Source organism: Meleagris gallopavo, chromosome 2 (assembly GCF_000146605.3).
Source record: "Meleagris gallopavo isolate NT-WF06-2002-E0010 breed Aviagen turkey brand Nicholas breeding stock chromosome 2, Turkey_5.1, whole genome shotgun sequence".
NCBI lineage: Eukaryota > Metazoa > Chordata > Aves > Galliformes > Phasianidae > Meleagris > Meleagris gallopavo.
Window position 1 is genome coordinate 22,312,329 of NC_015012.2, and position 18,592 is coordinate 22,330,920.

Consider the following 18,592-nt stretch of genomic DNA (forward strand, 5'->3'; position numbering starts at 1 on the left):
CTCCTATGAATAGTTAAGTGGAGCTCAAAGTAGCTTTAAAATAATGTGAAGTGTCACTTTACCGTGAAACCCTCTTTTGATTGAGAGCCTGTATCCTTCAGGACAGTAAGGAGAAGACTTCAGTCTGCGTTCTCCACTGAGTCCTTATTTGAAACACAGCTATTTCAATTAACTTTTAATTTAATTTTCTTCCTTTGTTTACTATGGCATGTCAGTTCTAAGCAAAGCTGTAACTTAATATAGTATGGGCTGGTTATTGCTGCTAAATTTCTCCTGCTCGATAATAACTGGACAGATGGTTAGCCACCATTTTATGAGCAGTTAAACCATTTAGCACATCGCCACTAGTTTTGCATTAGTGTAGACCCTGGGATTCATTACATGGTTCAGCAGTACGGAAGCCTAATGCATTATGCCCCAGCAGGGTTCACCTCTGGCTGAATTCTGCTCAATTTCTACTCTTATGGCTGCAAAAAATCAACAGTCTTGCAAGAGTTACACTGCACTGCTTGTCTGTGGACCGTCTTTCTGTGCTTGCTATGAATTCAATAGTAGTGAAAAGAGGACGAAAAAACGTTCGTTCTTGCGATCAGTCGCCCCCACACACTCACCAGCAAAGCTTCCAGCAGTTAGTGCTAACCTCGGTGATGGTGTTTGTCATGTAAATACGCAGCCATTAGAAATATGAGAACCATCTGGTTCCTTTCTCCTCGGAGAGCAAACAGCTATCTGCCAAGGTGGGCTGAAGTCAGATGGAGTATTTCAAGATAAAAGGTTTGTTTTCTTACTGTAGTTTCTACGAGATACCCGAAATAACTGTATTTTTTTCTCCTAGTACTAAGTATAGCTGTATGAGGGTCCTTCTCTTTTCTATCAGACTGCCCTTTGTGCCTCACTGCCTCTTTCACCGTTTCTATTTCATTTCAGCCCAATTCAGTGTTTGCCTCTGAGGAATGCACTGAAGCAGCCAATTAACCATATGGATAGAAAAGATTAATCTTAACCAGTGATCTGAATTTTTAGATGATATTTAATTTATTTCTTTAAGAATGGCTGGGATTTTGCAATTGAGAGCTGTCTCTCAATAAGGGTAGGGGGGAGGATTGGGAAAGAGGCATAATTGTGAAAGACTCCTACTTTCCCAGAAACTCCTATCCCAGATAAAGTCGTCTAACTAATTAGACAACTTTTCGGGACAGTCCAGTTCTTTAAAGAAGATTATTATATTGGTAATAATGTAGGCAAACTTGTTCTGGTGAATCAGTTTGATTGAATTTTCTGTGATTCTCTTAATTCATTGGAACAGGCTGCCCAGAGAAGTGGTGGAGTTACCATCGATGGAAGCATTTAAGAAACATGGAGGCATGGCACTTGGGGACATGGTTTACCAGGCATGGGAGTGATGGGTTGACAGGTGGACTTGATCTGAGAGGTCTTTTCCAACCTCTTTTGTGTTGTTTGGGCTGAACCTCACCGAGGTTCTTTCCCCCAGCAAGCTGATATCTGAGAGGTGCTCATCTGAGCGTGCAGCAAGGATACAAGATGCTGGTGATGTCCCCTGGCACCCCTCTCTTAGGGAAAACTGCAAACTACTAGTTACAGTTGGAAAGATTTAACATGGTGGAATGGGAAAGGAGACAAACAGGAAAAGAATGCACACCTGTATCCGAAGAGCTGGGTTCATGGGAAAAAACTTCACAAGGGAGGGATCTCGAGAAAGAAGTCCTTCCCCAGTGGCAGTCAACCCTTAAATGAGGTCTAAGAGGTGCAGCCAGGCTCCATTCCTTCCAGGGTGCCTTCATCTGTGCTGCCAGGGCTGACCCAGTCCTTTTCCCAAGTGATCAATCAATGGTTCAGGCCATGACTCAACAGTTCCCATACACCACTTGATGCTCAAACTTCCAAGAAATTTGCAAAAAGAGAATTTTCTGGCAAGCTGAGAAACAACAGTTTGCATGATGGAAATACATTTATCGATGTTTCATTTCTTGCTGCTCAAACATACTTTGAGGCTTCATTTAGCCTGTTGGTTGTTTATATTGGCTACCGACTGTTTACATTAGGTCAGTGCACAGGATGGGCTGTTTATACCAGACCAGCAACAAATTCCGCAGCACGGAGCTGGAAAGAAAGAAAAATTCAGCTCTGGAAGTAAACAAGTAACAAACCCTGCTATGTGTGGAGTATTCCCTCTTGCCTAAGAAATGACCTGCACCATAACTTTTTAATGGTATGTTCAAAAATACACAGCATGAGGAATTAGTCAAGCACAACATGAATGGTAAATATGGGGAACAGTGATACAGAAAGAGTGCGGTCCAGGCTAATGTTTGTCTCCATCTACAGGGAACTGCAGGTGTAGATGGTTCCATCTGCCCAGCTAAATGAAAAGGCTCTTATGTTTGAGTTCTCTTTTAAATGATCCTAGGAAATCAGAAATCTTTTACTGTTTCTGAAAAATGCAATCTTGATGCTTATATGTTCAGATCTATGTATTTTTCACACACATTATCCGTTTTGTTTGTGTTCGACTTCTAAACTTCTAACTTGAAATGAATTTTGACTTTCTTTCAATTCTGGGCCACAGCTACCTGTGCTTACCCAGCTGTGGCCCTAAATAGGAGTGCAATGAGAGAGTGCATAAGGTTGAGCAATATCTATCTGAAATAGGATTATTCCACCTACTGCTGGTCAGCCACAACCCCTTATGAGCTGGTGAACAGAAGAGGCATGTCCTGAGGGTGATTTTTTTTCAAATTGACACAAAGATGGATAAAATGCATCTGAGGCAGATGCCAAATCTGGCAGTGAAGGCTCCTCGTCTATAGACTATTAATTACAGAGGAAGCCTGAATTAGTAACTTGCATTAGATATCTGACTTCTGAATGACTGAAGCAGGGGTGGAATCCCATTCCATGCATCAGTGTTCAGTGAGTGTCTGTGTGCAGCAGCCTGGCTGGAGCTGCAAAGAAAGCAAATGAGTTTGATGAGGCTGCACAACGAATTTGCAAGTCTCTCCTACTAATGAAACCCCGCATTTGGTGCCCAAACCTGTCATCACAGATGCGTTATTTGGAAACTATGGCAACGCTCCCATGCCTGATTGATCTAATTCCCCTGTTCCTCCTGTGTCTTGTTTGCCACTGCCAGATGTGCATTTCTATGCCTGTGTCATGCAGGATCAACCCAGTTATATTGTTAATGACAGATTTTATTAATGGAGCAACTGATTCAGCATAGCTTGCATCAGGAGCTTGAAGACTACTGGGACTCCTCTTGTCCTCAAGCTGAGAAGTGATTCAACAAACTTCTTCCTCTAGCAGTTGATTTACAATGAATTCTGAACAAGAAATTACTGCCATACTAGTTACTCTGTTTTTCCCTGCAGTAATATCATTGGGGCAAATTTAATATGCTATCTAAATTTTGGCAGGGTTTTAGATTTCACATGAACCATTCTTAAACACTCCACAGTTACATCACTGGGTCACCAGGCACCTCATTTGCCAGGTCTACCCAAGGTTAGCATTTCTTTCTTGCTCTTCTAATAGCCATTGCTAATGGCCTGAAAAATCACCATCTTTTGCATTTGAAGTCTTCCAGTGAAACGATAAAAGAAAATTATTCATGAAATAGGCAATGTTGGACAGATTCCTGACAGTTACACAAGAAGGAACTGAAGCTCTCAGAGAAACAGAAGCTCTTAAATTTTGGCAGCATTCAGTAAACTGTCTCACGTTAATAAATAACTGACATAATTTTAAACTTCTTTCTCCTTTACAGATGCCTCTCACTTGGCAGCTGGCCTCTTTGCAGCCAAGACAGGAGTAAAAATTCCCGATGATTTCAGCTGGCCTTAGAGTCAGGAGGCTGCACTGGAATTGCAAGATGCAGCACTGGGGGGAGCAGAGAGCAACAGCCATTCAGAGAAGACCCCAGTGAAAAGTGAGTGAAAAGGTTCGGTCTGATCTTCTTTAAAAGCTTTTCTCAGCTTTTTAATCTCAGGCATGGATGCACTCTGTGGGGATCTGCTTCCAGAACTGCTTTGCTGACTCTCTTTGCTCATATTTCATTCTAAGAAAAACAAGCTGTGTGGTACGTGGCAGCTGTGTGGGTCAGATCTGGGGAGGTGAGGTGTGCATCCAGGCAAATCAATACTTGCCAGAGGGGATAAGTGGCTGTACCTTTCTTTTTCCTTTCCCCTATTTCAGCTCCCTTCATCCTATGTGCTGCAGTCTCACATATTGTGAGATGTTGTACAGCTGCTAGTGCTGCTAGTTCTTGGCACCCACTGCATTCAGGGAAAGGAAGCATGTCCCTTGCAGCTTATAGACCTATAGCCAGTGTGCAGGGGTGCAGATGCATTTAAAATAAGAAGAATAAAAATCCCACTCCTGCATTTAAGCCTCAAGTTGCAGCCTCAGCATTGTCATCTTTTTTTTTTTTCTTTTTTTTTCTTTTTTTCCTCTGATGTTGAATTTTGATAAAGTGCACAACACAGGTTGCATGATGGTTTTGCATGAAAATTCAGAGCACATCCCAGCAATGTGGCACCTACTGATACCACCCTAGGAAATTTCATCTGCCTCCTGTAGGATTGAGTCTGCAGCTCATATCCTAGATTTTCTAGATTACTCTGAAAGTAATGCCTCATCTTTATATCCATGGAAGCTACAACAGATACAAAGAGCACAGTAATGCTACTTGATAAATTCTCAACTACAAAATCAATGTAGCCACTACTGTTAATGCATTGTGCAGATGAGATGCTCTTCATTTTGTGGTGTGACAACTCTGCATGGTGATCCAGAACATGGCTTGACTTTCATATCACTGTTGTCACTGCTGAAACACAGCACCCACCACATCACTGTGCTCACATCCACTGTTTGGTTTCCAAAATGTTCAGAAAATGTCCATGAATATCAATGTGTGCCAGACCACCAGCATCTGCCTCTGATGTTGTGGGCCAATGTAATAAAATAGGAGGCATCACTTTTGGAACAGCACTCCTGAATTTGGAATAACTTAATACTTGAACCATAGTAACTGGAACAGAAATTTGCCCTTAGCAAATGTGCTACTGTTTCATTGGGCTCTTTACTTGCTTGTTTAATGTAACAAATGCACTAGTTTTCTAACAACAACTTTAAACACCATTCATCAATAAATCCATTGCACTGCTCAGCTTGTATTACATGCCACTGATTAACTACCATTAAATTAGCAGTTAGTGTAATCAGATATAAACATTCCTTTGTGGCTAAGCTGTTAAACTTCTTTTCCTTTTTACAATTGCATGTAACACATGTCGGCACGAGACAGGCTCTGTAATTTCACATTACTGCAGCTAAATTATGTTTGTGGGCTCCAGAAACGCTTCTGGTGCTACCAGGCTCATAAACACCTACCTGGCAGGGAAAAGCTACAACTTCTGCCCCAGAGCATTGGGAATTTAACAGAATTCAGCATAGTACAGTGACTGAATTTATTGCACGAGTATATGCATGGGCTATGGACAAACGATTGATATGAGGAGCTCAGAACTGGTCCGTTGCCCTTCTTTGTTAATTTTCACCCTGGGTCATGTTATTAATGGATGTAAGTAAGCCAGCATCCACCTTGCTATGAGAGGACATGACAGAAAAGCAGACATCTGGAGTTTAAAAGGAGAGCAGTGTAACTCTGTGATTTTCAGCTCAAGGAAACAAGAGCTATTTCAGGTTGTAGTACTCAGAAGTGAATTCTGATTTTACAAACGGAAAAATTTATAGATGCTTATTTGTACCACAGAATAACTATATTTTATGTGTAGGTCTCAATTTTTAGGCATTTTAGAAAATCTTTTATAGACAAACAAAACAAACAGCTGCAGTGATACTCAGAAGTCATTTTCCTATGTGCCTTCACAGTACAGAACACATAGAAATACTGATACAAATTGTGAACTGAGGATTGAGATACTAAGGTGAGTGTTTTAAAATTTAAAATTTAATCTGCTTCTTTAAGAAAACATAACAAACAATGCATGTCATTCAAGGTTTGGCTTTTCTTTGCTTTTTTTTTTTAATTTTATTTTATTTTAGTTGTACTGCTTGGAAATAGGGCATGGATTGGTACACTTTGATAATGTGCTGTCACTTGCTTTTATGGAAACTGTAGTTTCTCCAGCTTTGTTCAAACAGCTTTCCTGGGCTGTCAGCCTTGAAGTGCGGAAGAGAGAATTAAGCTTAGCTGCATATATTGTCTTGATATTATGCTCGGTTTGATGATTTAAGAAACACATGATACAAATGACTTGGGTTTCCAAAACCTAATAGTGGGCCACTCTCCAAACTTACTCTCTTTCTCCCTATGAAAAAAGGTAATTTATATGGCTGCTCTTAATGCTTTCTTCAGGGGGTGTAAACCCATAGAAACTGGATTAGTGTGTTGACTCCCTCAATTAACTTTAATCTAATATCCTGCCTATTTAAATTAGTGTAAACATTGGTGTATAGGGCTAAGGGAAAGAGTTGAACTGAAAAAGATTTATTTAAGGATTAGTGTAGTAGCTAAATTAGAATTAAATCCAGGAAGTAAACATCCCAGCAATGCAAGTTGTGGGAAACAAGAGACCACAGCAGAGATCAGCGGTTTGAAACAATACCATGCCACCATGGTATGAGAAAGGCAGAAGGGGAGTAACAAGTAAATCAAGCATTGCTGTACAAATAAGGCTAAGCTTATTACTTGCCACACAGGTTGTGGGGGAAACTCCCAATTAAGCACTATGGAAATAAACTTGTATCCTCCCTGTCTTCCTCATTGATTTGCTTGGCTGAATTATGTTGTGAATCAAAGCACACAGAGCAGTTGAAATAAGAAAAAAGGATACACTTGTAGAAGAGTCTCTGAAGGTACAGAAATCCTTGCTTGCTGCCATCAGATTTGTTACAACATCTAGCAGTAATTTGCAAGAGCCTTTGGATGATAAAAAAGAGAAAAACTGTGCAACTTCACCCTATAGCATTAGGATTCATATTTTTTCTGGTAATCATTTTAGTGTGAGAAAGACTTCTCTAATTTAGTAGAGATTTTTGTCTTTGTTTTGTCCAGATGCACCCTGGGGTATGAGATGCATCATTTAGGACTGTATTCAAACCTTAACCATTCCCTTTCACAAAAGACAAAGATACAGGTGAAGGAACATTTGGCCAGCTCTTAGAGCAGTGGATGTCCAGCATCCTACTGCTGAAAGGATGACTGTATCCTCTGACTCTGGAAAGCTGCCTCCAGAATTCAAATAAAAATACTAAGCCTGGCTCTAGGCATGTGCTTAGTGATAACTCAGACAGAAACATGCCATCTACTGAATTATTACTCTGAGACCTGAATTTTTGTTGGCAACTTGTCATCCAGATTTACCAACTTAATCAAATTCTACTGAATAAGTGATAAAAATCTCACAAAAATCCAGCCTAGGGTAGTATGGCCAAAGGCCGCTTTGCTTGACTAATTTATAGCTTAGTGAAGGACCTGTTCACTCAATAAGTGCAGTTTTAACTGTTTTTCTTATAACCCAAGACAGTTAGCAAATATTGGATGTCTTATTTGCTATCAGTGCTTAATGACTGACAGAGAAGTGGCCCCTCACTGCAGTGCTCCCTGAGGTGAATAATGGGTTGCTGCCAGGAGCCAAGCAGCCATGAGGGCCTGATGTGAGGGGAGGCCCAGGACTGGCGGCTGTCCGGGCATTGCTGGGAGCACGTGTGGGTTGATCCACTCCAGCAGAACACACAGATTGCTTCTCAGCCACATACATAACCCAAGTTTTAATTGTTTTGGCAGTTTCTTTGCACTTCAAACCCCCAGAAGACTGAAAAGATCCAGCCAGCTTATTATGAAGGAAAATGTCTGCGTTTCAGTAATGCAAACCTCTCACGTGAGCTATCGTCTTGCAAAGGCAGGCAGCTTAGCATTTCATCTTTCTGGCTAAAGCAGCTTTTAACAAGCTCTTTCTTGGCAAAACGTTTTGGAATTAACGATGGCTGAAACACACCATGTGTCTCAGCAGCATACTTTGCATGAACTGGCACCCTGCTTGGCAGGAGATGCGAAGAAATGTTGGCCCAGGGGTGATGTGGATGAACACTCACCCGCCTCTGTGAAGGGGCTGGTGGGGGGAGAACTGTGGCATCCCTGCTTATGCTGCCTTTGCTTCATGGGCAGGCCATGATTTGTTCTAAGAAACTGAGCTCAGTATCAACCCTCAGGACTGAGACCCTCCACACCACACAGCTGGCACAAGCCCTCCGGCATGTCCTCTGTTCTCCCAGCACATGACCTGAATCAAGATCAGGCTTGTGTCCATCCCTAGTCATACTGGGCCATCTGTTTTAAGGCTTTGCTGCTCTTTTTCATAGTGTGCAGTATCTTGCTTTTGGAATAGTGCCCCTGGGCCAGTCACTGATGCCTTCCTCGAACCTAAGAGATTTGAATTTTTCTGGCAACATTTGAGGACTTAGATCTTTTATTGCAGTCTTTTCATCAAATGCTAGAGAAAAGAGGTCGTATTATAAGCGTGAACAGGGACTGATATGTGTAGGAACAGCAAAATCTGCCCAAAGATCAACTCAGTGAAGTACCACATTGTATAAATAATATCTCTGCTTAATTCTACTGAATTTGAGTCCTACAGAGTTACAAGAGGCTTCTTAGTTCTAAGTAGAGTAGAAAGAATGTTCTATTGCAAAGCTAAATCCCACATACTCGTCTCTGAAAATCATATCTGGAGGGTCCTCAGTTGAGACCCATTTGGAGACCTTACTGCACTCTATAACTACCTGAAAGGTTATGGCGAGGTAGAGGTCAGCCTCTTCTCCCAGGTAACAGCAATAGGATGAAAGGTAATGTCATCAAGTTGTGCCAGGGGAGGCTCAGGTTGGATACTAGGAAACATTTCTCAGAAGGAGTGGTGAGGCACTGGAACAAGCTGCCCAGGGTGGTGGTGAAGTCACTATCCCTGGAGGTTTTAAAGAAAAGGGAAGATATATCACTCAACGACATCGTTTACAACAGTTCCAGGCATAGGTTGATGGTTGGACTAGATGATCCTAGTAGTCTTTCCAACCTTAATAATTCTATGATTCTATGCTGCCTCTATGGGTATTTACCATATCAGTAGCTTACCAGAAGCTTAGCAAGAGGAAGCTTTTGCTTTACTGCAACAGAATACGTAAGCTAACCTGGCATCTCTGATATTTGTTCCTTAGTCTGTTTCCCTGTGTGGTCACAGCATCACTTGTGCTGGCTGGAGGGAGATGGTTTAGGAGTGATGGGATGAGGTGACTGGAGGAGGAGTGCTGCCACTGTGGTTTAGCTTACTTATGGCAAGACTGTGATGCAGAACCCATGCAACTCAATGAGACTTTTTGTACTGACATCAGCAGATTTTTGGAGCAAATTAGAGGAAGGATCAATATGGAAAAAGCTAATTTACTTGTGGTGTTTTGCGGCACATTGCATTAATCCTGTATATATATATATGTATTAAAAAAATGCATCCGAGTAGTGGTTTCCTTCCCTTGTTTAAATAAATTCAACTGCCTAGCTTCTGAATTCCCCCTCAAAGGAATCCACAATAGCTGGCCCTATTTGTTGAAAAGTCAGCAGGAATGTTTCAGCCAGCGTGGGATATTAGTATAGGAAGCCACTGCTGGATTGGTTCTCCTTGTTCTTGTTAGTGGCTATAGAGTTTCACAGCCTGGGATATTAGTAAATATTTATGTTTAATTACTTTCACTTAAGAAAAACAACCACAGCCAAGAAAACTACAGAGCAATTTAATGGGTTTTAACTTACCACACTAAACCGCCTTCTTAAACATAATGAATTATATGAAGTCATCCGGTTTCAGACTCTCTTAAAGAGGTAGTTTAATTCAAATAAGGTTGCATATTACTAGCATCAGAGTCTGAAAACATTTGTAATGCCAGCAACTGTTCCATTGCCCTGGGTTATTCTACAGCCTGAAAGACAATAACAAGCTAAGCTTAGAAAAGTGTGCTGTGGTTTGGTATAACTGATAGATGAAATTGCTAGGTTCATCGCCTCAGGCAAGAAGCTCTGGATGAGTGTGTTGGAGTCTACTTTTACATAACACAGACTGGGTTAAAACAAAAACAGGAAAGTAAATAAGGCATTAGCTGCTCAGAAGCATTGCTTTTGAACCTTTTCTGGACAAAAACAGCTTACAAAATAACTTTGCGGGTTTCTTCCCTCTGGTTTCTAGCTACACTACTGCCTGCTTTTCTTACACATGATGATAAGGTTCCAGAATATGTCCTTTGATCCATTGCTGTTGTATAAAATAAAGATACTTCTGTTCTTCAGCAGCACTGTAAAGTTCATATTCAGGGAGAAAAATAATGGGGAAAATGGGTTAGCTGTACCACTCTTCTCTCTGACATGTAATCTAATAGAAAGAACTAAAATAAAATACCTCTACTCTTCCCTCTGGAGATCTCCAAGTGCTGTGCTATGTGTAGGATTAGAAATATCCAGCACAATAATTTTTTTTCCCAGGAGACAAGCTTATTCATTTGAGTTTGGCAGTTAAGAGTCATAAGGTTTTGCCACATAGGCTGTAAAACTTTGTGAGGCTTTCAGTGTCTTTTAATTTGTCCCCTAAAGTAATTGCATACTCTAAAGCTCCTTACTAGGCTTAAGGGCTTTATTTGCCCAGGACAATTGCACACCTTGTGAAAAAAAGACGTAATCCAAATCCCAAGCTTGGTTCTGCCAGCCTTCCAGATGTTGACTGCCAAACTTGCTAAGGCTGCTAGATGTTGATTGCAGGATGTGGTCTGTGTATATGTCTATTGACATGGTATGTAGAAGATGTATTCTTTATGTTTCTGGGGAGTATGATAAACAACTCACTTTTTGCAACTTCTATTACGAACACACATATTGAATGCGAACTGAAGAAACATTACTACTTTAAAAATTGCTGCAAATGGCATAAGCAGTCCACATATAAACACAATGCAATCACACTTTAACTGTACCTTTCGACTAGTTGTAATATTAATACTTTGACAGCTTTTTAATAGGACTGTAAGTATAGACAGCATTCAGTTGAACTAGGTTTGACTTCAGAGCTTATGAGGTCTCAGTGAAACAACAGTACGAGAGCATTTGACACTGTTTTCCAGTCATTTTGTACTTTGGATGCATTTTTCTACTGATTAAAGTCTTACCTGAGAATCCATTCATGCCACTTTAGCTTTGCAAGAATTCCATGCATTTCAAGTATAATGATTAAAGAGGCATGTCCAACACGTGGGCCGCATGTGGCCTGGCCTAGCTCACACTGTGGCTGCCCCCCGCCCCACGCCATCATGGCAGTGGCTCTGCCTCACCAAGCAGCAGTCACTCAGTCATTAACCTCATCTGGGCTGAAAGCAGGGGCAGGGTGCAATGCAGTGCTAACTTGCATGATGACAAATAAGTTCACAGATTTTGATATGTTGGTTAAACACAGTCCTGTGAACGGCAAAAAATATGCAGCCACGCTTTTCACTGTGATAAAGGAATCTGAGAGCGTGTTTCAAAATTGCCAAAAAAAATCTTTTTTTTTTGTTTACTTGAGACTTCATTTTCATTTGACATAAGTACGTTAGCTGTGAGTTTCCAAATGGAATGTATAGAGTGCAATCCAAAATTTGATCATGTCTCTTTACCCAACTTCTATAAGCCCTCTCTTACCACAGAGAAATACCCCCCACCTCACAGTCACGCCTTATTAATGCCACAGCTTTTGGGCAGTACATACATTTGTGAACAGTTATTATAAAGGATGAAGTACAGGAAGAGTTAAATTTCATCAAAAATCTCTGACAAACACCTTGAGAGCTCACTGTGAATTGTAGCTGCTGCCTTTGGACCAGTCTGGTGAGCTAGTGTCACAAAAACAAAGTCATATCCCGTGAGCTTTATGGTTTTGTTGCTCTCTTTACTGTATGTTTTAATTTAAAAAGAACATGAAAATAAGTTTTGTTACTTAAATATATTAACTATGTTTTCTATTCTATGGGGGCTGCTCTGAAAATAATGCCTCCTGTTTTATTCTGTTAGCTCACCGTGTCAGAGGTGGACATTGATGGTACAGCAGTAGAAGTTGAACCTTCCTACCAACATTCCATCACATGCTACTCCAATTGACAGATGGCAGCAGAGGAGCAGTCTGATACAATGACATCGAATATGGAACTGTGTATGAAGCAAAGGTGTGTCACTGAATTCCTCTATGTAGAAAAAATTGCATCCACTGACATTCATCGATGGTTGCTGAGCATTTATGGAGACCAAACAGTGGATGTGAGCACTGTGAGGCAGTGGGTGGTGCATTTCAGCAGTGGTGACAGCAACAGTGGGTCACCTCTGCTTGTGCAGATTGTTATGAGTGTGGCATGCAGGCTGTTGTTCATTACTGGTGAAAATGCACAGCTAGTAGCAGTGACTGTGTTGAGAAATAGTGTTTCGTAGCTGAGAATTTGCTCTGTTAGTGTTATTGTGCTTTTTGCATCAGTTGAAGTTTCCATACAAACTTGAATACCCATGGATTAAAGAGTCATCAGTGCTTCTAAGGGTAACAATATCAGCTTTTGGATCATTTAAAATACTTGGAGGTAGCTTTGCAGGACAACAAAGGGTTTCTCTCAATTACAAGCAAGTGGGATAGAGACTATCTCCTTTCAGGAGACACAGTATCTGGAGGAATGGAAGCATAAGCCTGCATACTCTGTAAACTCTGAGTACATTAATGAGGTCTAATTGCAAGCTTCCATTCACATCCAAGTCCCACTTCAAAACTAATTAATTACATGGTTTAAAATTTTGCTTTCATAATGCATAAATTACCATAGGATAACATTTTTAAACATGCTCGATTGAGGCGTGATTTCTTTAAAAGAAGCTATGTGTAAAATTGCCTAGATGATCTCATGGAAAACTGATGGAATTAAAGGGGAATGTAGAGCAATGGAAAGAAATAGTCTTCGTTAGAAAGGATTACATTTAAACCTTTGAAGATGAGTGATGAGTTTATTTTGTTTCACTTCAAATTTGAGTCAGGTGTTGAATGGAGCTTAGAGATTATTTCTTGTCAGGATCTATAAAAAAAACCCCTGAGATCACTAAGGCATTTAAGCGAGTTGAGTGGGAAATTGTCATTGTTTGGTATATTGCATTTTTTCCAAGTCTGAAAACCAGTATTCACTTCTATGGGTACTTAGACATCTTCTAGGAGAACTAATTTCATTTAAGCTCATGGTTAGTAATCAGTCTGGAAATGAAACCATTAATTTTAATGCAGTAAGTGCATGTGTACATTAAATTTTATTGCTTAGTCTGAATTTAAAAGGGCAAAAGTAGAGCAATTTTAGGCCAGCGCCAAGTTGCAGGTGCCTGTACTTTACTGCTCACTGAGAACAGCTCAGTGTCACTGAAGTAAATTTCAGTGCTGTGTGTCACTGAAACAAAATGGAAGGGCTTCAGGAAGATTTGGATCAAGCTTTTGGACTGCACAGATTTTGAGCAGGATCCTCTCATCTAAACATATAGCACCTGTAAAGTACATAACAGGTTTCTGACTGTATACTACCACTGTAACTGATAGTGTCACCGATTTAATCATTCCTGAAATTTGATGCTCAAGCTTGATAATGTAAAAATCTGTTGAGCCGTATACAAATGCATTAAAGAAAGCATAATGATGAATGAATCAAAGCCAAAAATATTTCTGTTTTTTTAAAGGCTTCCAAACATTTTACATGCTGCATGATGATATGCAGAGTAGAGGCATCACATTTCAAGTTAAAATCAGACGTTTAGCTATAACTTTGAATATATGGGCTGGAATCAAACACAATATTTTCACATTACTTGAGTTTAGTCCCTCTTTGTGTTTTTATGTTCGTGTTCAAAAGAAAGGAAATCCTTGATACCAAGACAAGTAATCTGTGTTCTGAGCCAATAAATCCTCAGGGAATTTGAAGCAGGTAGATTGTAAGAGGCCCGTTCAGGAGTCTGAAAAGCAATGGGTGACACCGGGAGGATCTTAATGAGAGTTGCAGGTGCTCAGCTTTTTGGACGAGGTCATTTCCCATGTGTTGGCACAATGACAAACATGGAAGATGGAATGGTTCTTATAAGTCACAACTCAGTAATATTGTGCCTTAACTGGAAACAGCTGAAAAGATACCTGTGGGGTGCATGTGGTGCCCTGACAGATCCTAAACTCTGCAAGCAAGTCTCAGCATCATTAGAATAATAGATGCAAATAAGAACCTGCTAGCCAGTGAACAAAGCAGCTCCTTTCCAAGCCTTATCTTTCAGTTACATGTTTAATAAAGAAGTCCCGTGGCTTTGTTACCATCTGCTCTGGAGAAAAACAAACAAACAAAACCACTGTGCCAATTCAAGCCATTTGTACTTCATTTTAACAAGAAAAAAAAAATAGCACAGGTGAAAACTTTGGAGAATGGAAAGACTGAAGATATTTCTTAGCCTTCTAGGAAACCACAACTTTGGCAACATCTCCAGCTGTGGGCCAAGCCTAAGACGCTATCTAAAATCACCTAAGCTGCCTTGTGTTTCTTGTGATCAGTGTTTGCAGTCACAGCTAAATCATTCAATACAATTTCTTTGAACAGCCCTTCAAATGAGACCAAGTATTTACATTTCAAATGGATCGTTAGTGAGGTTTCAAGCTATCAATAGGACCAACAGAAGAAAACGTCACAATTAGAGCTGAAAGTCTTCAAGAGAATGTGTGAGAAGAATGGTTAATATCAGGGGACCAGTAATACGTTCCTGGTTGGCTTTTAATTCTGCTTAGCAAACATGAATGATTTTGAGTGTTGAATGAAGAAGCAAGCTACAAAACCTGCGCCATGCACTTAAGCTGCAGCTGGCTGGAATATTATATGCCTGAAGGCAACATTTCTAAGTTCAAAGGTAACCATTTGGGTTTTTGTAAAGAAAATTAGTTGTACAGTGTATTTGATTTAGTATACTGCTACACAGTCCAGTTTCTAATTGAAATGTATTAAAAATAGCCTTAATTCCACTGACAGTATGCAGTTTCCTAGCGAGCTGAATGCTTACTAGCAAACATCAGTCCTCTGGGCCAGGTCTAGAAGACAGAGGTCAGAACTTCTGTAAGTTAATATTTTTCAAGGCACTCTAAAGACTTCCTATTACCTACCTAATGTAAATTGTTTACAGCCTGCTCCGAAGAGGAACTCCCCTGCAGTACTCTGGCCATGCCTGTAAACTGATAAAAAGCCTTTCCCTGGAAACCTCCCCTGCTGAACCTCTCCATAATATTTTATTGTCTTCGATCCTATGTGTATGCACAGGGATCCTTTCTGGTAAAAACGCAGGCAATAAATAATGTTGCACAAGGAGAGGTCTATGTGCTGAACCATATTAGGAGTGATTGTAGTGTTTTGTAGTTCTTGCTGCAGGATTACAAGGGTAAAGGGAGACTTCTAATGCTACTCCAAATGCCAGCACACACTGACCTGCAAAGCTGTCACACAGAATTTGCATGTGATTTCAGACACCTCAGTATGACCTAGTTGGATTTTATTTCTTATAATCATGGGGCCTTAAATATATATATTTTAAAGTGAGTTTTAAAAAGTGAGGAAAACCTAGGCTGCACAATGAGGTATTGAGAACCATGTGTTCCATGGTACAGAAAGATACGTTACGATTCTTATCTTTGGGAGACTGTGAAAAAATAGTTCTTTGTCCTCAGACTCATTAAAAAGTTATTTAATAAAGAACTTGAAACCATTATCAATATTTACAAAAGAAATGCTTGAGAGCTGAGTTATGTGTTTTGAAATTCACAGAAGGCTCAGTGCATTGAAGCAACAACATACGTGATAGGAAGTATAGCTGACATTTTCTAAATATAAAAACCAGATGATGGAAGGTTTAATTTCTATGAATTTAAGCAGTAGCTGAGAGCCTGCTAATCTCCTAGGAATATTTTCAGCCTATCAGGGTGCTCAAAGAATATAAAACGGTCAGCATTTCTGGAAAAGATCGTCCTAGATTCAAATGGGGCTCCAGACTTTGACCTAGATTTGAGGACTAAAACATTTTAGAAGTTCTTTTTCCCATATAACAGCATGTTCTTGAAAATTATCAGGATGAATGGTGAGAATAAAGGAATATTTTATGAATGATGGAGTGTTTTATTAAACAGTTATCTTTTCTACTTTGTAAACAATGCTGCTGACTTTACTGGCTGTCAGCTATTAAGATTTAGAGAAAGATTGCAATAAAAAGCATCCTGCAAACTATAATCACATCTGACTGTGGATGCACCCATAAAGCATCCACAACATGCTGGGAGAGGAACACCTCCACAGAGGACCATTGCCATTCACAACCTCTTTAAACACTTGTGCCCCAAATTCAGCTGCTTAGCAGTGTCTGGAACCTGAAAAGTCCTCCAAAATCCTTTCAACCCTTAACTGAGAGATGCCTGAATCCTGCTGGCATGTCAGCCACTGCCAGTTTCTTTTATTGATATCAGTGTTCTGCTTGGACCAGTGTCTGACTACAAATTCTCTTATACAGCAGCTGGTAAACAAACAAACAAACAAACAAACAAACAAAAAACACTGCAGTAGGAATAATTTCCATATAATAAGGACAGAGACCAATCTTAGTAGGTGTGATGGAAGGGATCCCATGTGTGAATACGATTGCTTTCCTGACAGAGTACTGCAGCAAGAGGAGAGGGACAAGGCACAAACTCTGGTTTAGAGATTTAGGTATGGGAATCCCCTGCATCACAAGTTTCAATCCTAGCCTTCAGGATGCACAGTGAGATAACAGTACAGAACCTCGGCCTCTGCTGTTTCAGAAAAGCCACCTGCCCAGTGATATCTTCAAGTCTGAATCCCTTGTCAACCATAAAAGATGGCTTTCTATTACTCTTTATTCTTTCTGTTGGCATTAAGCAGCTCTTCTCTCAGCCTGATGGCTGTCTTGAGCCTCTTCTGTATGCAGTTCCTGCTCCTGGGATGCCCAGGTTCTTGTGGTGCATAACATGAAGATGTAAATTGTAGAGTGACATGACATTGTGAATTTGGCTGTCAAAGTGCCAAGGTGTCTCTTGTACATATGTAGCCCCAAGTCTTGCTCATACCAGTACCACTCAAAAATAAGGGATCAGTGCTGAAAAATGGAATCAGGACTAGAAATACTAAGCACTATGTTAGGGCTGTGGTAACCAGTATAGCCTAGGGCAGGAGCCCTGCACAAGCACAGTGATTCTGTAGCACATATTACTGCAGGAGTATTTATGTCTGAGAAGTCTTATCCAGCATCCAACTGCACTCACAAATACACAGTTATCAAAGTAGTTATAAGAGATGTGCATCCACATGATGTGAAAATCCTAATTTATTTTTCAGTGCAGATCTGAAAGTACTTTTAAGCACTCTGTCTTTGGCAGTTTTATATACATTTTGCAGCGTTGATGCTCTTTCTGCTGTGAGTATCCTTCACAGCTCTTGCTGTTATAGCTATGCATTTCCTACACTATAGCAACAGTCAACTGAAAAATATTCAGACTAAAGCTAAAAAAAAACCTCACATATTTATATTCTCATGTTTAATTACATTACAGAGACTTTATGCTTCAGGAGATGTGAAAAACATCTAGCTGGAATGAAGAGATGGCAACAAGGTCACCAAATGGATGCAGCCAGATGCAAAGGGCAGAAGCTCTACCACCGAGTGCAGAAGTTTCTGACGTGGTGAGGCACTCAGTCAATATGCTAAGGCCAATCTTTAAGCAGCAGTTGGTTGAGCTGTGTAATCCATACATCTGGAAACTGCCTGCCTATCACAGTGAATATGCACAGAGGAGGCTGCTGCTGTATTTGTGTCCCATGTGTTTGCTTTGATTTGATTTTGTGTTTGGATGGGAAAGGGAAAGAGGAAATACTCTGACATTTTCACATGCCTTTATTTTTTATTGACTCTGAGAAACAACTCAAACACCTTGTCTATTCAAATGAGATGTTCCCATGTCTTGCCTATCCACAGTCTTGGGTATTCTCACAGAAAGTACCACATAATTCCCTCTGTACTCAACACTGGTGAGGCCACATCTTGAACACTGTGTTCAGTTTTGGGAGCCTCGCTGGAAAAAAAGATGTTGAGGCTCTGGAGCATGTTCACAGAAGGTCAACTAAGCTGTTAGGGGAGTGAAGTGGCCTTATGAGGAGTGGCTGAAGGAGCTGGGATCATTTAGTCTGGAGAAGAGGAGGTTCAAGGGAGACCTTATCACTCTCTACAACTACCTCAGGGGAGGTTGTGGTGAGGTGGGAGTTGGCATCTCCTCCTGCATAACTAGCAATAGGACAGGAGATAATGACCTCAAGTTGCACCAGGGGAAATTCAGGTTGGATGCTAGGAAAACTTTCTTTTCTGAAAGAGGTTTTAGGTGCTGGAACTGCTGCCCAGGGAAGTGGTAGTGTCACTGTCCCTGGCAGAAGAAGAAATGTTTAGATG

General features: G+C 40.5%; 1 long non-coding RNA gene across 2 annotated transcripts; it reads left to right on the forward strand.

Moving 5' to 3' along the window:
- The first annotated feature begins 3,652 nt into the window (after window positions 1-3,652).
- Window positions 3,653-18,359, forward strand: LOC104909582. 2 transcript variants are annotated; one of them, XR_004158814.1, is made up of 4 exons: window positions 3,653-3,946; window positions 5,914-5,969; window positions 12,122-12,273; window positions 17,703-18,359. It is a non-coding gene; the product is annotated as an uncharacterized LOC104909582 (long non-coding RNA). The 2 variants fall into 2 exon arrangements; XR_004158813.1 differs by lacking the exon at window positions 5,914-5,969 and having other exon boundaries at window positions 3,661-3,946.
- Window positions 18,360-18,592: the final 233 nt, after the last annotated feature.